We start from the raw sequence: 24,537 nt of genomic DNA, 5'->3' as shown, positions 1-24,537 counted from the left end.
ATTTTCAAATATTAAACCAATTTAGTATTCCTGAGATAGGGTTCATTTGATCATGATGCATTATCCTTTTTACATGCTGATGGATCTGAATTACTAAAAATTTGTTAAGAATTTTTTTTGGTCAACTTTCATGAGGAATATTGGTCTGTACTTTAATGTTGTGATGTCTTTGGTCTGGAATAAGAGTAATGCTAGCCTTATAAAATGAGCTGGGAAACAGTCTCTCGTTTTCAATTTATGGAAAAAGTCATACAAATTGATATTGGCTCTTTCTAAAATATTTGGCAGACATCCTCAATGGAGCAACCTAAACATGGGATAATTTTTAACCAGAAACGTATTTATTTAATGGACATGTCTATTCAAATTATTTAAATAAGGAGAGGTTTGGTAATTTGCAACTCTCAAGGAATTTATTCACTTCAACTAGACTGTCAAATTTATTGCCATTAAGTTTTTTATACTATCCTTTTATTTTTCTTTTGATATCTATATAGTCTAGAGTGACAACACCTCTCCACTTCTGATAGTAGTCCCTTCTTTTGTTTATGCTTTCAATTTTTTTGTTCCTGATCAGTCTGGCTAGTGGTTTATCAATTTTATTTACCTCCTCAAAAGTCAGATTTTGTGTTTAATTATTTTTCTTTATTGTGTTTCTGTTTTCTATTTTACTCACTTCTACCTCCTGATTTTTATGTTTATTTCTTTTGCTTACCTTAGGTTTTATTTGCTCTGTGTTCTCTGGATTCTTAAGATAGAAACTGAGAACATTTTTTTCTTCTTGTGTAACGTGGGTGTCTAATGCTAAAAAAAATTATCTCTAAGTACTATTTTAGCCCTATTCCACAAATGTTGATATATTGTGTTTCTCTTTTCATTTAGGTCAAAATATTTTCTAATATGCTGTTTCATTTCTTTTATACTCAAGGGTTATGTAAAAGTATATTATTTAGTTTCCAATATTTATGAGTTTTTCAGATATCTTTGTTTTATTTAAGTGTGGTCACAAAATATACTTTGGCCGGGCGCGGTGGCTCACTCCTGTAAACCCAACACTTTGGGAGGCCGAGGCGGGCGGATCAAGAGGTCGAGAGATCGAGACCACCCTGGCCAACATGGTGAAACCCCGTCTCTACTAAAAATACAAAAAAAAAAATAGCTGGGCGTGGTGGCAGGCGCCTGTAATCCCAGCTACTTGCAAGGTTGAGGCAGGAGAATCGCTTGAACCCGGGAGGTGGAGGTTGCAGTGAGCCGAGATCGCGCCATTGCACTCCAGCCTGGGCAAAAAGAGTGAAACTCTGTCTCAAAAATAAAATAAAATAAAATAAAATAATAAAAATAAAATGAAATACACTTTGTATGACTTGTTACTTTTTAACTTATTGGATCCTTTTTTAATGACTCAGAATATGACCTACCTTGGCAAATATTCATATACACTTGGAAAAAAATGTGTTTCATGGATACAGGGAGGAGGACAACACACACCAGAACCTCTTGGGAGGTGGGGAGTGAGGGAGGGAACTTATAGGATGAGTCAATAGATGCAGCAAATCACCACGGCACACGTATACCTATGTAACAAACCTGCACATTCTGTACATGTGTCCTGGAACTTAAAGTAAAATAAAATAATAATAAATAAATAAATAAAATAAAATAAAATAAAATGTGTTTACTGCTGTTGTCAAGTAGAATGTTCTATAATATGAATTAAGTCAAATTTGCTGATAATGTTTTACAAGTTTTCATTTAAATTGATTGATGGGGCTGTGATTTTTTTTCTATGAGTTCTATTAATTATTGAGAAAAGGTTACTGAAATCTCTGGCTGTAATTGTGGATTTGTATACTTTTCTTGCAGTTCTTTTTATTTTTTTGAGGTTTTTTTTTGTTTGCTTCATGTATTGTGATGCATTTTTATTAAGCGCATGGATGTTTAAAATTGCTATGCACTCCTGATCATTGACTTTATTATTTTGAGATTACTCTTTTCAACTTTGATAATTCTTTTGAAATCTACCTTATAGCTACTCCAGCCTTCTTTTCATTAGTCTTACCATGATATATCATTTTTCATCCTTTTACTTTTAGTCTATTTGGTTCTTTATATTTAAAATGTGAGTTTGTGTAGCATTCGGTTGAGTCATGCCTTTCTTAATCCAATATGACAATCTAGTAATTGGATATTGAGACCATTTATATTTCATAAGATTTGTGATGAGGTAGGCTTAAGTTTACTATCCCTCTATTTGTTTTCTATTTGTCCATTCTGTTATTGGCTTATTTTCCCTCTTTTACTACCTTCTTTTGGATTTTTATAATTCCATTTTATTTCTTTGTTTATTTATTACTATAACTATTGTTACTTGACTCGTTGCCTTGGAGTTTATGGAATACATCCTTAACATAACAATCTACCCTTAAGTGATATTTTACTGCTTCACACATAGGATAAGAGCTTTAAGTACTATACCTTGATTTCTCTCCTCCCAGCCTTTGTGTTATTGCTATCTATATATTACTTACACAAGTGTTATAAAACCCACAGTACATCACTATTTTTTGTTTAAAAGTTAATTATCTTTTACTATTTTTAAGCTATTCATTCTTTGTACATCCAGATTTCCATCTGTTATGATTTTTTTCTTTTACTTCATAAACTTCCTTTAACATTTCTTACAGTGCAAGTGTGCTATAATAAATTCTTTCAGCTTTTGTATGTCTGAAAAAGCACAGGGCCTTCCTTTAGGAAAAAAAAAATTTTTGCTTGGTAAATAGTTCTAGGTTCTCAGTTCTTTTCTTTCTGTATTTCAAATATGTTGCTCGACAGTCTTTTAGTTTGCACCATTTTTTACAAGAAATTTGTCTCCATTACCTTTGGTTCTTCAAAATGTAACATATTTTCTCTGGTTTCTTTCAATTTTTTTATCACTGTTTTTAATCAATTTGATTATGATAGCTCTTGGTGTAATTTTCTCCAGTTTTTGTGTCCATGGGATTTGTTTCTTAATGGATCTGCAAGTTTATAGTTTTCTTAACTTTAAAAATAACTTAGCCATTATTTTTTCAAATCTGTTTTTGCTGCATTCCCCCCTTTCAGAGACTCCAATTACATCTATATTAGGCTGTTTAAATTTTCCTATACCTCACTGATTTGCAGGATGTTCTGCTTATTGTTTGTTTGTCTTTTAATGTGTTTTATTTTCAGTGGTTCCTATGGTCATGCTTTTATGTTCACTAGTCTTTTCTTCCCAATGTATAAACTGCTACTAATTCCATTAGCGTGGTCTTCATCTCAGATATTATTATTTTCATCTCCAGAAATTTAGTTTAAATCTATATTTTATATCTTTAATTTTTCTCCTTAGCATGTTTAGTCTTTTCTCTTGCTTCTTGAATATCTATAATTCAATTACAATACTCTTTTTAATGTCTTTGTCTACAAATTCCATCATCTGTGTCAATATGTATTAATTTTTATTTTTATCATCAGTCATGTTTTTATGATTTTTGCATGCCTAGTAAATTTTTTATTGGATTCCATGCATTGTGAATTTTACTTTGCTATATGTTCAAAATGTTTGCTTTCATGTAAATATCTTTCAGCTTTGTTTTGGGAAAGCAGTTTGATCGTTTCAGATCTTACATTTAAGTTTATTAGGTTGAAGCCGACCAGCATTTATTTTAGAATTGATTTTTTCCCATTACTGTAGCAAAACCTTTCTTAGCACTCAAGCCACCTCTGCATGAATAATGAAGATTTCCACTCAGAATGGCACTGATGCCAGCACTGGGCAGGTTTATGAGATTCTTCCCTTTGATCTTTGCAAAGGTCCTATCCCCAGTATTGGGTCATTTCTTCCCATGACTGTGTTCATCAGTTCTCAATATTCAAAGGGACCCGTCTACAGATCTCAGACTTCTTCCTCTTTGAAGTTGCCTCCTCTCTGATGTTCTTCTCTGTGAAGTTTAACCACCTTTACTCAAGTTCTCAACAAAGATAGATTGTCACATTCATCCTGAGTCCCCTGCCCTGTACAGTGCCCAATAAGCTGGACAATCATAGGGCTCACCTAGCTTGTTTCCCATCTCTCAGGGATCAATGAGCTTCATTATCTATTGTCCAATGTCTTAAGAATCATTGTTTTATACATATTACCATTTTTTTTTTGTTTTTGCTTTTGTTTCAGGAATTTCAGGTAAGAGGGTAAATCTCCTTGTTATCACATCTTGGAAGAAAGCAAAACTCTGAATTAATTTTTAATTTTTTTTTGTTTTTCACATTAATTTTACCTTTTAAATATACATTATTAAAGTAATTTCTACTGATACCAACTACTTTACAGGAACTGGCTACTGAGGATACAACAGTAAATAAAGCAGACAAATACTTTGACTTCTTGTTTTTGTTTTTGTTTTTTAAGAAATGGCTGCTTCTTTTGAAAAAATGGCTGGTTCTTGAAACATCTTGTTATAAGAAAAAGAAAAAACTCTACCATGATCATTTCAAAAATATTCATCAACCAACTGAAGAATTTTCTACTTGCCAAAGATGGGATATTGGAGTATTAGTAGAATAATAATCATGTGATGCATTGATGAACATCAACTATACCTAAATCTATGAGTTCATGAATGAGACAAAGAAAATAATTCATCAGTCATCTTTGGCAGATACTGTGGGACTAAATTATCATTTTCATAACCAGGAAATATAGGGAAATTTTTAAATATACTTTCTGCCTTTCCTATAACCAAATAGTAGACAAGGGAAGTTTTTCTTTAGAAAATTATTTCAACTGATAAGCAAAGATAGACTAATAGAATTTGAATATTAATTTTTTTCCTTTTTTCTTTTCTTTTCTTTTCTTTTTTTTTAAGACGGAATCTCGCTCTGTCACCCTGGCTGGAGTACACTGGTGTGATCTCGGCTCCACTGCAACCTCCACCTCCTGGGTTCTAGCTCTTCTCTTGTCTCAGCCTCCCGAGTAGCTGGGATTACAGGTGCCTGCCACCACGCCCAGCTAATTTTTGTATTTTTAGTAAAGACGGGGTTTCACCATGTTGGTCAGGCTGGTCTTGAACTCCTGACCTCAGGTGATCCACCTGCCTTGGCCTCCCAAAGTGCTGGGATTACAAGCATGAGCCTAATGAAATACTGACTGTAGTCTATGAATACTGATGGCAACTAAGATCACACAACAAAAAAATGAGAACCACGTATGATGTGTCCCCTGCTGGCAGTACACAATATCACCTAAGAAGTATTCTTACCAAAATCTCAAATCTGAACCTGGGGAAGATTCTACAGCTACTACCCAATTCATAGGATACAGAATAAAAGAATATATTAAATCATACCATGGAAACATAGTGAAAAAATCACTTGATAGAGGGAAACTACAAAACAAACATCCTGATTTATTCAAGAAATGAACAGCATGAGGAAAAAACAAGATGAACCTATACACTTAAAAGATATATGAGGAGATGGGAGGTTTCAGAAATGCAAATTCCCAACCTACTCCACCTGGAAACACCAGTGCTGCTTTCATACATCTACTTGCACTAAGCAATTTAAGCCAAAGAACACAGGAGGCATCAAGAAACAGCACCAAGGACTAGCTCGGAGGAGGGGAAGAAAAGGTGCTGTGGTGTTTCCTTAGAAATGGCTGGAGAAAAACAGAATAACTGCCCAGAGATAATCTAATCCAGTCCAGGTTTCTGGGCCCAGGGAGCCAGTGGAACACGCCCTGAAGAAACCTAGAAAGAGGACATTTAGACTCCCAAAAACAGCCCCAGGAACTGAGAGGTCTCCAGAGAATGGGTCAATATGCACAGGCCTAGATTCTGAATCTCTGCCCATTTCCTGAATCTCTGCCAATTTCCTGCTTTCTTTCCTTTTCTCTTGCTATGACCTCTTCCTCTGGTACTGGAAACCCAAAACATTCTGTGGTCCTTTCTTGCTGTCTCTTGCATAAATGTAATGTTAAAAATAGAGAAAGAATAAAAGAGATACTTAATGTCTAAACCTCAGGGGAATCTTGATTCAATCAAATAAACATTTAAAAATGAATTATGCATCACTTTGAGAATTTGGACTTTGTAATGCATTATTTTAAATTTTTTAGACATTTTAAAGAAACCCCTCAAATATGTGTTGTTAAAATGATGTGATATCTGCAATTTGTCTCAAAATAATTCAAAGTATGAGAAGGGGTGAAGTCAATAATCACTTAAATGGAACAATATTGGCCATGACTGGTAATTGTTTAAGCTGGATGACAGATACATATTCACTCTACTTGAGTGTTTTAAATTATCTGTAGTAAAATGTTAAAACATCATTATCTTTATGTAAAATATACAGCAGGATCTCAAATCACGTTTCTTCTTTATAATGTTGAGAGAAAAAATTAAAAAAAATTATTTCCACAGGGGCTACTGTCTGTGTGGCATTTGCACATTCTCCCCACATTTGTGTGGGTTTTCTCCAGGCACTCATTTCTTCCCATATCTCAAAGGTATGTTAGGTGAATTGGCATGTCTAAATTGCCCCAATCTGAGTGAGTGTGGGTGTAGGTGTGAGAGCACTCTGTGATAAAATGGTATCCTGGCCAAGGTTGGTTCCACCTTATGCTGAGCTGCTGGGATAGGCTTCAGCCACCTGTGACCTCGAACTGGAATAATTGAGTAAATAATCATCTTGCTTCTTTTTTTTAACCTGTCTTAAATGTACATAGAGTAGACATTTATTTCAAAGTTTAATACTGAAAGTATTTTGGTCATTCTTTAGAAGATTGGTAATGTTTTTGTGACCATAGAAACTAAACTCTTATTTACATCAATTAGCCTATGGTAAAATTGGTTTCATTATGTGTAGGTTTACTTAAAGTTGCAGTTACCAAGAACCTATCAACTGTGTTAAGTGAGAAATTACTGTATTCTAAATTATTTATATTTTCTAGACAGATATTATAGTTGTATGATTTTTAAAATGGATTTTTACTTAAAATTTCAACAGTGGATGATAATCCTATCTAGATAAGATGCTGGATAGAATGAGAGTGCCCATAACCTCCTCTTAAATCCTACTGACTTTGTTTTGTGGTGGTTTTTTGTTTTGTCGTTTGTTTGAGATGGGTTGTTACTACCTTTCTTAGACTGGTCTTAAGCTTCTGGGCTCAAACAATTCTCCCACTTCAACATCTCGAGTAACTGGGACTATAGGCACATACCACCATAAGGCAACCGTAGTGGTTTTGAAAAAGAAAAGTGTGTTTTACTATTTATTGTTTTGTATAAAGTCAAATACACCTTCAACTTTTCCCCATCGTTACTACAGACTTCATAATTTATTAGATGTCTTTGCTTTTCCACAGGTGTTAGTACCTTCAGCATAAAAGACATTATGTAATTATTAATGCTTGATTTGTTGCTAAAACTCTATAGTCATGAGCTATAGAACTACTCTGAGTGCTCTGAGATATTTATTGATAGTTAATGTTGGTCAAATCAATGCAATTCAATTCAAACTTTCACAAAGCACCTGTTTCAAGAAAAATACTCTGGTGGCGCATGTAATACCAAGATAAATAAAATAAGTTCCCTGCCTTGAATTCTATTAAATTACAGAGAATAAAGACACATTGCAGTAAATACCAAAAAGAGGGAAATAAAAATGCTGTTTAAAACCAGAGGTGCAAGTGGGGAAGAGATAGAGGGACAGGGAAAGAGTTTCCAAAGGATAAATGTAGGAAAGCATCAATTGCAGTAGGCGACACATCTTAATGTCATTGCTCATAGCCTTAAAAGATGAGCTGGACTTCAACATTTGGACAAAGGTCTGCAATCTGGGAGAGATGGAGGATGATTTCAAAGAAACAACTTTTTTCTGTGCTTCTATAATAAAGAAGAGACTTTTTCTCATGTCTATTTGAAAAACAAAAGAGTTAAGGATGATATATTTCGTATTTTGTACTTTGTTGCAGTAATATTTTTACTTTCATGGTAATTCAACAATATTTCAGCTTAATGACAGTCTAATTATTTTGTAAACATCACAAATACTTGAGTCAAGGGTGACATTCGGTCTTTTGATATTTTATATTTGGTTGCCCAGAAAAAGAGAGTTTGCACCATTAAATATTGCCTCTTGAAACATTCTTAATAGGGAGTGGGGCCAGAAATCCTATGTTAATATGAGAAATGAACTATCAAATAAATCATAACTTTAAATTTTCAAAAAGCATTTTTACAATTTAAATATATTTTTGCATTTATTTTTATTTCTGTGGTATTATAAAATCTTTTAGAATGTACTGTAACTCACTTAATCGCTAGTATATTCTAAGCAGCCCTTCTGGGAATTCTTAACAGAAACAGCATGAAGTGGGTGCTGAGAACACTGCAGCTTGCTTTATAATTTACAATGTAGGTGTAAATCCTTTCTCTTAAGAATAGCACAAAATTGCCATTTAATTCACTTCAGGAACATTTAAGTTAGGAACATTTATACTTTAAAATAACACTGTGTTTTCCTCAAGTCATAGCCAAGTGAAATGTTCACCCAAAGTACTGCACATGTATAATGCATAATCAGTGTAATGTTACACGGTGATGATTGGATAATAAATAACATAATAAATAGGAACAATCCCGTTAGTTAATATCTTGACTAAGCCCAGAATTACATCTAGTGAAATATCTTAGGTCTCCAAGATATCTGGTTCAAATTGTCAATGTTAACCACCTAAGCTTTCTTTCAAAAGATGAGTCCATCCTGCAAAAGGCTAGAAAGTCAGATAAGAGAGAAAGAAAAATTCTGATGATATGCCCTATTATCCGACTGTGGAGATGCTGAAATAATGCATGTTCATACAAAGCATACAAAAGTCACAAAGGATGCTGAAGAGAAAAAGAAGCCCTGCAAAAGTAAGAAAGTGTGAGGATGGTAAAGGTGACAAGTGAATGGTAAACATCTGGGAATCACAGCAGGCCAAGAAATACCCAGCTGGGGGATTGTGGTAAAAACCAAAAGCAGGGAAATCTATAAGCAGGTGTACTTCAAGTTGAGAGGTGTGGTTTCATAGATGGGAGAAGCTGTTTCATGAATGTTTTCTCAGTTATGCTTTTTCTATAAAAGAATAATATTGAAGCAAATAAAGTGTTTAATATTCAGGAAATGAACTGTGACTTTCTCATTTTATGTAATCATCAAGAAGGTTTGCAAAGAAAATTGAGAAAAAAAAAACACAGCCAACATAAGCATAAAACACAGACACCCAAATAGTACATTAAGGAGTGGAAAGTTTAGGTTGAGTTATTATTTATTTATTCATTTCAAACATTTATCATGACCCGACAGATTGTTAGGCATTGCTCTAAACACTAAGCATTCAGCTGTAATGAAGACAAACCCCCTGCTTTTTTGGAGCTGCTATTCTAATAAGGCTAGGGAGAGAGAGAGACTACAGTTATACACAAATAACTTTATATGGTGATTGATATTTTAGTAGCAATAGAAAATGGGTTAATGTGCTAGAAGTTGAGTGTGCTTGGACAACACTTTATGAGCTGAATGATGAGGGAAGGCTCTCTGTAGAGAAGGGGACATCTGAGCTGAGAACCTGAATTACTCACAGGAAGGGGCCAGTTCTGCTGCATTCTTGGCAAAGAGAAGAGCTGGTGCCCAGACATTGCGACTGAAGAGGCCAGGCATTTCCACAGGGTGGAAGAATAGTGTGTCTAAATTCCCACAACCAAGATGAGAATGGTAAGAAATCTGGAAAATGGCCACCTCTTGTACACCTCCTAGGCCATGGTGAGTAGCTCAGCCATGGGACACTAGTGGAGAGTTTTTAACAGGAAAGACACATAATCTGATTTGTATTTTGAGAGGATCAAGCTGCTCTAGGAAAGCTGTAGGGGGATAAAGAGTGCACACAGAAAGAACAGATAGGAAGCTGTTGCATTAGCTCAGGCATGTCTTACATTAAGGTAGTAGCAGTGGATACAGTGGAAGTGATCCATTTATTCTATAATTTGAAGGTCATCCTAAAAAGAATTGTTGACAAATTAGATGTCATTGTTGTTTGTCCGAAGCAACTGAGTAAAAGGTATCAATTAGTTTGGTGTTGAAATCAATTACTAGTTTATATGGGTATATAGTTGGATATTTATGTCCAAGTTCAGGAAAGATAATAGAGTTGAAGAAAAACAATTAGTAGCCAATAGCTTGTAGATGATATTTAAAGGCATGGGACAGAATGAGCTCATCTGAGGAAAGAAGACAGTTACAGAACAGGGCCAAGGGCCAAGCTGTGGCCTTAAGCCAATATCTTGAGGTCAGGAAAAGAAGAAATTCAACGTAAGGAACGACAGTGAGCTAGGAAAAGCAGAAAGGATGTGACCAACTGTGTCAAATGCTGCTGAGAGGTAAAACATGATGAAGTCCAAGAATTGACTGGAGGGTCTGGTAGGACAGAGGTCATTGCTGCTGATCTAAATGAAAGCTGTTTTGTAGCAATGCTGGAGATGCAAGCTTCAGTAAAGTGAGCTGAAGGACATAAACATAAACATAAGCAAGAAGAAAGAAGAAGTGTAGACAATTGTTTCCAGGAGTATGACTTTAAAAGCAGAGAAAAAGAAAAGTTGGTAGATGGTATGTGGAAGACATACTGTCGAGGGACTGATTTTTATTTCTTTGTTTTATTGTTTCTTTTAGGATGGCCGATACTAGGCATGCATGTGCATACGGCAAAGGGAGTAACCCAATAGTGAGGAAGAAATTGATGCTGCAGGAGAGAGGGAATAATTGCCGAAGCAAAGATCTTGAGGTACTGAGAAAGGATGACCCTAATTTCCTTAATGCTGCAGTAAGTATTTGTTTACTGGAAGTCTTAACTAAGGCATTGAGTAAGGTGATTCTAATTTAATTCTTCTGGGCTGGGTCCTGTGCATCAGTATTTTTTAAAAGCTCCCTGGTTACTGCTAATGGGCAGCCAGAGCTGAGCAGCAGTAATCTAAACAATAGTGTTTTGTGTTTCTCATTCCTTGACTTTTCTTTAGAGTTTTATGACATATATATGTGTCCTCAGCAATTTACTGTTTAGTTGTGCATGAACCTTATATAAACAGAATCACACTGTATGTATTCTGTATATCTTGCTCTCTTCTATTTATGGAATTCATACGTGATGGTGTGTGATGCTCTAACCCATTTATTTTCACTTCTTTAAAGCGTCCCAGGTACGAAAATGAACAATGAATCCATTCTCTTACTTGGTGGATATTTAAACAGTTTTTTTTTCTAGTTTTTAACTACTGCAAATTATGCTGCTATGAACTCTCTTGAACATGCAATTAATTCACCATTACAATTGTTTCCTGGGAAGTGGGAATATAAACTAGTATAATTTTTTTTAAATTGATATTAGATGTTTGTTTTTCAAAAATGGTAATTTTACTTTATGTTCAGTTCTATAATTGTTGCTTATCACATACTGTATTTTGATATTGTTTTGCAAACCAAATGGTTTACATTTGGTTGCAATTCAATTTAATATTTCTCTTCATTATTTATTTTATTATTTTGTGCTTAGAAAAATTCTCCACCATCCAATATCAGGTCAAAATTCATGTAGAGTTTTCTTGGTTACATTTATTGTAAATCCAGCTCTTTAAAATACCTGAAAATTTTATTAAATATAATTAAAAGATAACTTACAAATTGGAAAAAAAATTAACATACAAGGTGTCAATAGGAAGAAAATCTACCAAAAAACTGACTCTAGACATGAACAGATAATTTACCAAAAAGGCATCATTGCTAATAAACATGTGGGCTATATTCAACCTCAGTAATTGAAAAAATAAAATGTTAAACTATTATGTAACAGTTTTCACACTTGTCAACTTTTTGAAATAAAAATGTATAAGTCAGTCATTCTTAAATATTGCTGGTAGAAGTATTTATAGTACCAAATTCTTGGAAAACAATTTGATAATATACATTAAGAGCCATTTTTAAAGCCATAATTATATGCCTACAATTCTATTGACTCAAGATGTGGATGATTCAAGATGTGGATGAGGATACATTTTCAAAGATGTTCACTGAAGTGTTTATAATAGCAAAGGAAAAAAACAGGTTGGAAAATGTAAATGACCCCAAATAGGGCAATCATTAAATTGTTGCTCGTATAATAAAATATCAAGTCATTTTTAAAATTTTTCAAAAGATAATGACAAGGGAAAATTCTCATAACTGAAAAAAAGATTAATTTTATATATGTATAAAATCTATGATCTCCGTTTTATAAAATGTTTCTAGCTGTATCTGTCTTTCTGCCTGTCTCTCTCTCTCTCTCTGTCTCAGTACATGCCAAAACATTAAGATGGTTCTTTCTGGATATAAAGAATAAAGATACATCTAATTTTTTTCTTTTTATAGCGTGTTTTCATATCGCCTTTAAAATGCCACTAAGATGATCTCTATTTGAATTAGTTGAACAGTATTTGATCTCCTAAAATACAACAGGTTAAGTGCTAAGAATAGAACCATCTTCATGGAGGTTTATTTGATTTTCCTCTAGAAATGTAATCTCTTTCTGGACACTCATGTTTGTCAAGTAAACCTTTGTCCCTCATTACCTGCTTTGCTTTTTCCTTATTTTAAACCCTGAATCTACCTTTTCAACCCCCACCAACAGCCATATGATCAGGTCGACAGGAGTTGATTGACCTGCATCAAACATTACCTACTAGTCTCCCTCACACAAAACAAAGTAAAAGAGGAGAATTGGAAGAAAGCAATACCACTGCAGCCACACTGGGTGCAAGCTTTGAGAATTCTGGGACTTTGTACACGAGTGAACCAGAGAGAACCTGTGGTGTGCTGGGAAAACCCATAGGCCCTGCAGAAACATCTAATTAGTGTTGATTTTGAGTAGAGGTTCTCTCTGAGATACGTCATCTGCAAAACAAGGAACGATACCAATTCCCTTCCAGGGATGCCATAGAATCGAACGAGAGTGATTTAAGCATAATACTCACGCATGGTAGGTAATGAATGTTGCTATTATTATATCATTCCAGATCCTCATGTAGAAAATTCAAAGCATGTCTCCTGATTGAGATGGTTTAGACCTTTTAGCTAATACATTATAAATGATGAGAAGTCACAGTGTTGATTTTCCAGGCAGGTCATATTGATCCTTTTTTGTAAAAATATCATTTTTTGCAATAACTTTGTTTTTTATGCCATATTATTGACACACAGATTTTGCAAGATTAATATTGATGCTACAGATCTTTTCCATTCTTTAAAGTGCAGCTAACCATTTTATTTTAATCTGATGCTTTCAGTGTATCAGTAAGTGTTGGTAACATGGTAGTATTTTTCTCTAAAGATGGGGAAAATTAACCCGGGCCAAGCAATTTCTTGAGGTTTATAGAGAACTGGTGACTGGAGCTGCAAACTCTGTTATCCTCTTTGCAGCCAGGAGGATACCTCAGCCCCTGTAATGGAATTAAAGAAATATTGGAGCTGATTCTGGTCCACCAAGAAGGGGATGTGTTTCAGGCAAGTGAAACCAGAAACAGGGAGGAGACCTAGGTTACACTTTCAGAGATCCAAGGAGGAAGGCAGAGCTGGAGGTCAGGGCAGCACAGGACTGCAATGCAGCAAGATCGATTACAGAAATATCTGCAGAATATCTTAGTTCTAACAGGGAACATGGACAACAGGCATGAGTGAGGAGGATGCATCTCTACTTTGAGCTGGCAGTGATGACAGAAAGAGCCAGCCATGAGAGGAGGGAATCCACCTAGGGGCTCTGTCCACTGTGCAGTGATGGCTTAGCCTGTGTTAATGGCCTAAAGCTGTACTTCTGCAGACTTCCTCATGTCATCCTCAGGTCAACGTTCTTTGGGTAGCATTTGAGAGGCCACCTCAAGGAAAAGAACCCAATGAACAAAATTTGTCCTCAACAACATAAGCCTCTCTTCTGTGTCCTTCTGTCCCTACTCTGAGATGCTTCCATTTGTCTTTCATGTAATCGCAGTATCCAACCACCTGCATAAAATATGGGCTCAGAAATGAGATAGTCATGTACACCCCAATGTCCATATTTTCCTTTTTTTTTTTTTCTTTTGAGACAGAGTCTCGCTCTGTCCCCCAGGCTGGAGTGCAGTGGCGCAATCTTAGCTCACTGCAAGCTCCGCCTCCCAGGTTCAGGCCATTCTCCTGCCTCAGCCTCCCGAGTAGCTGGGACTACAGGCGCCCGCCACCACGACTGGCTAATTTTTGTGTGTGTGTGTGTTTTTAGTAGAGACCGTGTTTCACCATGTTAGCCAGGATGGTCTCGATCTCCTGACCTCGTGATCCACCCGCCTCGGCCTCCCAAAGTGCTGGGATTACAGGCGTGAGCCACCGCACCCAGCCTATTTTCATCCTTTTTAGTAAGGGTGTCAAAAAGTTTCATCACCCAATCAGAAAGATCAGGAAATACTTTGGAAAAGCAAAAGATCCACACTTGGTAGGATATCCCCTAGGAGCCCAGTCTCAGATTAAAAAATTTTTTTTAAAGAAACTCTCTTTCTAAAACTATTCCTGCTCCTAATGTGTCACTGGTTTGCATGAGTTTGGCTCCCTTTTGGTTGAAAACATTGAACTTCCCAGAAAGGAACACATCAAGCCGCCATCACTGAGCCCCATCTTAGCTTAAATTGTTCTGTCACCACGTAGGCAAACTCATAGTCAGTGGAGACAGTTATATCAGTAAAAGAGAGGAAAGAAAGGTCTAGCACCATGGTTTTCACCTTGGCTGAATGGTCAAATTCCCTAGGGAAGAGTAAAAAATACAGTTCCCTGACCTGACTCCAGATCAACTGATTCACAGTCTTTTATGGTGGGTCCTCAGCATTTCATTTGTAAAAAGATCTGTGGATAATTTGATGCACAGTCTAGTTTTGGGAACTCGACATGAGATAAAAGAGCTTGAGTAGAAATTGCAGCAGCTAGAGAATCATAAGCATATTGGTCTCTAATTCAACGTAAGCCATACTATTTTCAGTGCTGGAGGGGTGAGGCAAGGCCACTCAATGTGCAATGCCAGCACAAAATGTGTGCATCTCAGGATGTCTGCGGAGCCCCAACTTCATCTTCCATGAGCATGGGCAAGAGACAGAACCACAGATAGAGAATCTTATTTCTTATTCCAAGTCTGCAAATAAGGTTCTGAATGTAAATAAAAAGCTAGAAATAGTAAAATAGTCCAACAAAATTAAACAAAACCACTTAAATATCCTGCGGTGGGGAGGAGTTGATTTAGTTACAGTGTTTCCATACAATGAGAATAATTTAGGTGATAGTGAATAAATACACTTATATACTAAAAGATGTTATAATACACTGTTGATGAAAAAATGTTATAAATATGACATAAACATTATATATGCTGTCACTGGTATATGCTTAAAATTATACATACACGCACTCATGGCAGTATAGCTAAAAAGATTACAAACATTTTTATTAAAATATTTCAAAATGTTTGCTGTGGTGATCAAGGGTGATTTCTGTTTATTTTTTTGCATTGTTTTCTGATGTGCTTGCAAGGAACATGCATTTTTTTGTAGTTGACTTAATTAAAGAAAATAGCACAATGACATTTTAAAGGCTCTGCAATGAGCTCATGCTCTCAGCATCTTTCACCTAAACTACCACAATAGCTTCCCCTCAGTTCTCTTCACCTTTGATCTTGACTGTTTTCAGGGAACTTCGTCAATATCTTAAAATGCAGGCCAACTGGTATTCATCTTCTCCAAATTCAGTGACTTCACATCAGCTACCAAACCAAGTCTAGCTTCTTCACAGGTCATTCCAGTTTACTCATGATCTTTCTTCAATTCTGTTTCTCACTTTCATTGCTCCATCCATCTCCCCACTGTGCTAGGGCTCTAATCCCATCAGAATACCCCTAGTGCACCCAGCACACAAAATATTTTGAATGTTAAATGCCTTTTGCACTTTTTTTCTTTACTTTTAAAATTATATTTATTCTTCAGACACTGCTCAGAGATTACTACCTACATCAGGCCTCACCAGCCACACCCTCAGAATTCTTAAACTTTACTTGTTTTTTAAATTGTATTGAGTTTAATAAATTATATCTATTTATGAGGTAAAAAGTGATACTGTGATATATGTATACAATGCAGCATGATTGAATCAAGCTAATTAGCATATCCATTATTTCAAATACTTAGCATTTCCACTGTGCCTACACTGCAGACTGGTTGAATGTACATGTACCACCCATTTTTATTATTTTTTGTTCAACATTTACAGGCCTGCTTCCACTGAGGGACTGGAGGCTCCTTGAGCAAAATTATCTACCTCTTCACCTTTGGATCTTTCACAGTTCCCAGTTCGGTGTACTACAGATAGTACTTGCTAAATAAAAAATCATTGTCATGGTTTACCTAAATGCCTGAAGTGTTAATAATCCAAATAACCCCTTTATTCCCTCCCGCACACTTTATAAATCTACAGAATTAGAGAAACAGAATCACCTAGACATTTCTGGTGGTAATGGGAAATTGTTCAACCACTCTGGAAAATTGTTTGGCATTTTCCTATAAAACTAATCATGAAATTACCATATGACCCAGAAATTGCACTCCTGGGCATTTATCCCAGAGAACTGAAAACTTAAGTTCACACAAAAAACTTGTATTATCTGTGTTTTCAAGTTTCTGTATCTGATGTTTTGACATCTTAGGCCTTGTTAGTAGGAAGGGACTGCCCCTCCCACAGGTTTAACAGTTGGAATTCCTAGAGTTAGCAGAAGGCTTTTTGACTCTCATTAGAGTGTACCTTTCATATGTGTGTTAGTCCATTTTCACGCTGCTATTGTCTGTATCAGCCCATTTCACGCTGCTATAAAGAATATCTGAGACTAGGTAATTTACAAAGGAAAGAGGTTTGACTCACAGTTCCGCATGGCTGGGGAGGCCTCAGGAAACTTACAATCATGGTGGAAAGTGAAAAGGAAGCAAGGCACTTCTTACACAGTGGAAGGAGAGAGAGAGTGAACAATGCAAGTACCACACTTTAAAACCATCAGATCTCGTGACAATTCACTCGCTATCACAAGAATAGCATGGGAGAAATCACCCCCATGATCCAATCACCTCCCACCCAGACCCACCCTCAACTTGTGGGGATTATAATTTGAGATGAGATTTGGGTGGGAACACAAAGCCAAACCATATCAATATGTAAACAAACCGATCCAAAATCCACACCCCTGACCTGCCTGTTCTTTCAGGGGTTCTTACTCTTGTAAGACACTATTCACCTGCCCTAATCACCCCAAGACCAAGCATCAGCCAGCTTCAACACCCTGAAGCATACTGAAATTATTCATATTAGCCAAGAGTTCTAAACTTGCTTAGCCCATTTGCTTTAGAGCAAATGACCCATTTCTTCCAAGAAAACTATAGTAAAAGCTTTCCTGAAGTTTCCCTTGCTCTCTCTTTGCCTGCAACTGATGTTGTTGTTCTCTAGTATGGTCCTGCGAGGAATGACACTCTACCCTCCTCTTGGGAACTTTGAATAATAAACTTTCTAATGGCAATGTCTCCTGATCTGTTGGGCTCATCATACCTGAATAAAGACAAAACCCCAGGTATATTTTAATATAAATCTGCACATGAATCTTCACAGTAACTTTATTCATAGTAGCCATAAAACTGGAAATAACTCAGATATCCTTCGAAGATTGAATGGTTAAGCAAACCACCATATCCAGCCATGGATTATTACTCAGCAATAAAAAGGAACAAACTATTGATACATGTAACAATTTGGGCGAATTTCCAGAATTACTCTGAATGAAAAAAAAAAAAAAAAGCCAAATCTAAAAGGCTACATACTATATGATTCCCTTTACATAACATTCTTGAAGGGACAAAATTATAGAAAAGAAGAGATTAGTGGTTGCCAGGGCATGGGCAGGGCAGAAAAGAGGTGGATGTAAACATAAAGAGCAGCATGAGGGATTTCTGTGGTGATAAAACTGTTCTGTATCTTGACTGTATCAACACCAAGATCCTAGGTATAATATTGTATTATATCTCGGAGAAATGTTACCACTGGGTGAAATTGAGCAAAGGGTAGACAATTGTATGTGAATCTGCAATTATTTCAAAATAAAAATTGTAATTAATATAGAGCATGAAACTCTTCAAGAAATAGCTCATGACTGTGACTATTAGTATCTTTTAATAAACATAATCATCTATCCAACATCGTCCATCTAACAGATAAAATCTGCTCGTGGCTACAACATTAGACCAAATAATAGCTATTCAATTAAAACATATGCATATAAATATACACACAAATACACACACACATTTTAAAATACTGCTTATCATAGATCTTCACATGGCAAGGAGAAGAAAGATGATGGAAATTATCTATAACTCATGTCATAGTATCTGATCTTGAAGAAAACTTAAGAATAATATATAGACGTGATTAATAGTATTAGTATCAGAGTGATTATTTATTATCCCTTTGTTTTAGAAAGAATCATTAAGATGAGACTAATATAGTCAACCAAAGATTTTAATTACAAAAGGATATAATTGCTATAACTGTATAATCAAGAGACTAAGTAAGACTATGACGCAGTAAGGAGCCACAAACCAGAGTCAAGGGCACAATTATGTACAGGAAGACAGTACTTACACACTGAACAGTTCGTCAAAGTCATGACCACAGCAAAACGCATGCTTGTATCAGTCAATGCAAATCCAAGTGGATGCTAGATGCTTAAAAAACTGAAGAGGAAAAAGAGATCTGTTGAGAAAGTGGTGATAAGTCTACCAAACAATCAGAGACAAATAGGAGTCTGAAGTATGTAAAGGGCGAGGATGGGATGCTTACAGACATGGCTTTCTGGAATGGGAAAGATGAAGGCCTTGGGAATCAATTAATGGGACATGGAAATAGTAGAAAACATGGAACAAAATAATGTAGTGTTAACTAGGCAATAAGTGACCTTACTGACCATTAATCAGAAATGGGAAGGTGGGTGCAGGACAGGTACTCGAATACTGAAAAATAGGTTCAGCAATGGCTGCTCTGGCTGTGGCTGCAACTTCCTTGGGAGAAGGGACTTTTCATCAACTGTTAGAAGTTTGGCTGGTTCCCTTGGGCTATGAGAGGGCCAAGGTGTGAAATGCTTGTTAAAGAAAAGTATTTCTTAATGCTTATTTCCCACCTGCAGTCTATTATTCCAATCTTGGATTTATTTAGGGATAATAGTAAAATGTCTCAGGTTTTTTTTGCAGTGGATCTAGGCTACCATAAGGGAGCTCTGGCCTCTTGAGGATATTTTCTTGGAGAAAGTCAAGCTCCCATGATATATTACTTTGCAAAGACTGCTGTAACAAGGTACAACAAACCCGGTGGCTTCAATAACAACAATGTATTATTTCATGGTTGTGGGGACTAGAAGAAGTCCAAGAATCAAGGTTTTGGCAGGGTTGTTCCTTCCAAGTTCTGTGAGAGAAGGATCCATTCTATGCCTCTCTCCTTTGCTTAGAGTTAGCTGCCTTCTCCCTGTCTGTTTATATCATTGTCCCTGCAGGTGTGTTTGCCTCTGTGTCTACATTTCCCCTTTTATAAGAACAGCAGTCGCATTAAATTAGACCCTCCCCTGATAGGCTGATTTTAACTTGATTATCTCCATAAATACCCTGTCTTCAAATAAGGTCACATTCAGAGGTCCTGGAGGTTAGGGCTTCAACATATGAATTTGGAATTCAAATCATAACACATGGGAAACGACAGATTAGGCATTAACAATTATTTAGGCACTTAGTGTTCTAGATTGGGTTAATAGTGTTGATGAAGGTAACCTACCAGATAATAAGAAACTGACCCAAAGATTGGGGAAGCAAGGGGCTCAAACTACATTAACTCAATTTGAGACAGGCAAGCAAGTTACTGTCCTACCAGACACTTGGAAATAAAATCCACCTGGGTTCTGCTAATGGAGTGTGGCGTGGTTTTACAGTGGGGAAGGGAAGCTAAGGTGGCCTTGTGGGTGTGACCTTTTAAAAATTTAATGCACTATTGCTTTTGCTTCTACATCTGAATGCAGAGGAATCAATGTGTTACATGTTTTGCTGCTCCATATATTCCAGAGGGGACTCTTTAATTCAGGAAGACCCACAGGTAGAGAAGTAGCAGTGTGACATATAAATTGCTCCCTAACTCTCATTTATGACAAGGTGCTCCCCAAGATGCTACCAGTAAGTCACTCACTGTCTTTTTCTACCAGGGAGTCAGTCTGGATTTAGTACGAGTAGCCCTACCCAAAGCTTTCATTCCAATAATGCCCCGTTGATTGGTGAATCAGAAGTCTTGGTCACTACAGCCTAAACTGTGGTGTTACCAAACCTCCACCAACAGTGAGGGGACCTGAGGGGCGGTGGCCTGCTTGCTGATATAAACAAACAGCCCTCAGGGACACGCTTACAAAATAAAGCTTCTTGAAACCATGTGGGTAGATTTACAATGCTGAGTCCCTCTGGGAGTCGAGAAAAACTGCTCTGTCTATAAACCTCCACCATCCAAAATGAAGCTGAGTACCTTATTACACTTGTCGAGTATTGAAGAGAGAGACAGCATATGCCTCATTTGGGCTTTCTATTTGGTCTTTTACATCAGCTAACCTACACATCAACATCTTTTGAGAATAGACCCAGTGCAAGAAGCCATGTGGGGAGTTGTGCAAGCTATGGCACGTGTTCCACTCTTGAGACCCAAAGCCCTAATGACCCTGTTGTGCTGAACGTCTTTGTGACTGATGATTTCACCAACTCAGGCCTCAGGCAAAAGGAGGCACCCTCCATCTGGAGGTTCCCCTTGGGGCTGCTTCCCTGACAGGGCTACTAGGTAGTCCTATAGGTTTTGAAGCTATTAGTTTTCTTCTGGGATTTTCTGGACATCTGACATCTGAACATCTAAAACACGGAGGCCTTGTGACTCCAGCTTGATATTCTTATTTTGGGGGCTGAACTCAAACTCAGTAATGGCATAGGAAGGGCCCAATAAAACTTCTTGGTCAAGTGGAAATGGTACCAGTGTTATAACTTGGCTTTACATGAAAATGTGGCAGCTATCTCTTTGAAGGAAGAAGTTTTTCTACAAACTTGGGCTTAGTTCGCTGACAGTTTAGCTAAGCTAAAACTTGATGGTATGCACTGGCTGACTGTGGCTGTTTAACCTCAGCACCAGCTGTGAAGAACAGAAAATGGAAGTGGTCCCTCTACTCAGTGAGTGGAACTCAGAGTCCCTCTTTGAACTCTAGGCAATACTCCCCTGGATGAGCTTTGTTTTATTTTTACTAACTCTTGTAATGTTGTCAATAGCCTAGCTCTTTAAATTGTCACTTAGAAAGCTAAGACTGGCAGGTTAAAGACACTCCTCTTTGAGACTGAAAAGTGTGGAAGTAAATCACAGCTGCTAAGCAACTGTGTAGGACACTCGTGTAGATGACCACAGTGAACAGCTGTTCTCTGATGAGACTGACTGGAATCAAGCTGCCAAATAAGCCGGTACCACTTTCACTGCTACAGCTGCTACCTGACCATCATCATAACGGGCATGGAAATATATCCATCACCATAGATTACCACAAAGTAAAGGACTTGATGTTTCTGATGCAGAGGCTGCTGTTGCATGTATGACGAGACTCCTTCCAAAATTGACCTGTTTGCCTTGGGGTGAAGGGAGTCACATTGCATGGGATATCGTCCCTGCCTGGTCCTGGTAGCTATTACATGAGACTTTTGACCTTCTTTCAAGGCTATCAGTGATGCTTCACCACTTAAGTCTGTGGCTTGCCTTTCACACTTTTAAAGCATCTATTGATGAGTAAAAGTGTTTAGATTCAATTAACTCCAATTTATTAATTTTTCATGGTTAGCACTTTTTGTATGTTGTTTATTCAAATGGTTTTATAACCACAAAATCAGCAATTTTGTATGGTTCAACCTAATACATACATGAATTTACGTAATTTTTATAATAAACCTATAGGGTAGGCATCCCCATTTTGCAGATGATGAAGCTGAGGAAACAGAAATAAAGTAATTCCCTAAGGTCACGTAGTAAATGACAGTGGGATTCAAACACAAACAATCTGGCTCTGAAGTCTGTGCTCAATCATGATGTTATATTGTGTGTTCCACTTGGCGCTGATGTATCAATGTATGTTTCCTTCTCTAGTGTATGTGTTCCTTAGGGGCAAAACTGCTTTCCTGTCTTTGTAACCATTGCATCCAGCACAACACCTTACACATGGTAGATGTCAATTAATACTTGAGGAATGAATAGATGAATGACTAGGGAAGTCTCCACCACTGTCATCACCAGGGAATGCTGGTTTGACATTGCAGGGGCAATGGTCATCTTCTTTCAATCTGGATATATTCGCATAGTGCACCTGCAGACCTTTGAACATATATCAGGTTTTCTGAAACTCTCCCCTTTCAGAGCCTCCCTCTTTAATTAACTATCATAATATTGATATTTATGAGTAATGTGGTCACTGGAAGTGGGGATCTCTGACCTACATGGGTGAAAAGAATTCTATTGCAAAAGATCTCAGGTATTTAAAAAAATTATCTCAAGGATAGAAAAATGATGCATATAAAAGATAACAAAATTAAATCTTATTCTTCCAATTCCGCTGGAGAATCATTTCCACTTCCTCAAAAAAAAATCTGCATGACATACTATTATATCTAGAAAAAAATGTTATGTATATAAATAAAATGCAATCCAGCCACAAAAAATTAGTTCGTGATGTATTTGAAATGTTATCAAATTCATCAAATAAATTTAGGAGAACACCACCATCTCCCTTTATATTTGAAAACATTGGTCTTATTTACCCTTGTTATTGTTGCATGCTGTATTAGCAGACTTATTTAGGGAAGAAAATTTATGTGAGTTTCCCTAGGCAGTTCAGTGACAATTCAGATGAGTTATGTTATAATTTTTTGTAATTAGCATTTGTAAAAACAGAAACAGCCTTTACATACAGTCAAAGTATAAAACTCCTTCCTAGATTTAAAACCACTAAATAAATCACCTCTAGTTTGTACCTTATAGTTGAATGCCCATTGTGATTTACTAATTCTAATTCATGTCAGTCTGGGTACAAATAATAGTTTGCAGAAATTTTAGCTTCGTCATCCAACTTAAATATCACTGTAAGTGGAGTTTACTGAAGTCAGATCTGATTATTTTGCAATAACACAATTTCACTTATTCTTAGTAGTGCTTGCCAAAGTATTTCACAATTATTGGAACTGATATAAAATAAAGCCCTTGCCCTAACTTTCTAATTTGTATTCGGCTTTGAGAGAATAATTTTGTCATCACACAAGTAGCGTGCATGTGAATATGTTTCTCATAAATAAGTAAATGGTGGCGGCTTACTAGAAAAACACTCAGAAAATACTTTTAAAGACACAACTCATTTTTTTTTTCATTCTATTTGGACTCTTTTTAAAAAGATGCTTTGAAAATTTCAGATGTTGCTGTTATTATTATAGTCAAATGATTGATAGTAGTATATCATATTAATTGTTCTTAATGGGGATAGTAAATAATAAAATAATTACAATAATAATGATAAAAAGTAATTAGAGTGAGTTGTATTTTGTAATGCTTCTGAATGAGTATGTTTGGTAACATGATTAAATTTCTCCAGTATGCAATAAAAACATATTTTTGAGTAGAGTACTAGAATGTCCTGCAGCCAAGAATTTCATATGCACAATACAACCCCCAGCCAAATTCAGGGGTGATATCTTATGAATGGCTCTGCTAAAAAAGAAATGTACAAGTATTGTACTATATTACAGTACTCCAAAAGTCAGAATAATAATAATAATGAAAATAATCAGAAATATCAGATGCAAAGAGATTAAGGGATTCCAGATTTTCCAGATTAGAGAAGCTGAGGACTCTGTAAAACAACTTGACTGTTCACTTATTTTTAAATATGCTTCTTGGACTCCAGCCCTGAGGATTCTGATTCAATAGGTCTGGGTGCAAGCTCATTACTGGCATTTTTTTGATAGGCACCTTTGAAGATCCTGGTGAAGGATGTCCCATACCACACTGAGAAGTGTGATCTGGGAAAACCGAGGTATCAGGCAGGTTGCCGAGATAAAGACTCTGACGTGTAGAGAAATGCTGAAACCTAGTTACCAGAGTCAGGTCACGATATCTCCAGCCTGGGAGTGATGCCCCAGAAGTTGCGTAAAGACTATCATGTCCAAGATTAGGTTGGTCTTAAGGAGTAGGGTGGGGCTGAAGCTACAGGCAGGATTGCAAGAGGTTCGGGCTAAGAACAGTCCCAGAGGCTGAGACAGGCAGCGTCTGCCTCTCAGTGCTTTTTCGTATTTCATCTCCTGGATACTCTACAGCCGAGGG

General features: G+C 36.5%; 2 long non-coding RNA genes across 4 annotated transcripts in view; one reads left to right on the top strand and one right to left on the bottom strand.

The window, feature by feature from the left end:
• The first annotated feature begins 10,321 nt into the window (after positions 1-10,321).
• Positions 10,322-16,441, top strand: LOC104005859 (uncharacterized). The gene is made up of 3 exons (XR_001713802.3): positions 10,322-10,439; positions 10,729-10,879; positions 16,357-16,441. It is a non-coding gene; the product is annotated as an uncharacterized LOC104005859 (long non-coding RNA).
• LOC104005860 (uncharacterized) overlaps positions 12,678-24,537 on the bottom strand; it is a 128,834-nt gene continuing 116,974 nt past the window's right edge. For all 3 annotated transcript variants that reach the window (XR_679333.4, XR_001713801.3, XR_008547179.2), the window contains one exon: positions 12,678-18,857. This is a non-coding gene — a long non-coding RNA (uncharacterized LOC104005860). The remainder of the gene's footprint in view (positions 18,858-24,537) is intronic.

This window comes from Pan troglodytes, chromosome 2 (genome assembly GCF_028858775.2).
Source record: "Pan troglodytes isolate AG18354 chromosome 2, NHGRI_mPanTro3-v2.0_pri, whole genome shotgun sequence".
NCBI lineage: Eukaryota > Metazoa > Chordata > Mammalia > Primates > Hominidae > Pan > Pan troglodytes.
The sequence above is the reverse complement of the archived record's forward strand: the minus strand, read 5'-3'. Positions and strand labels throughout refer to the sequence as shown.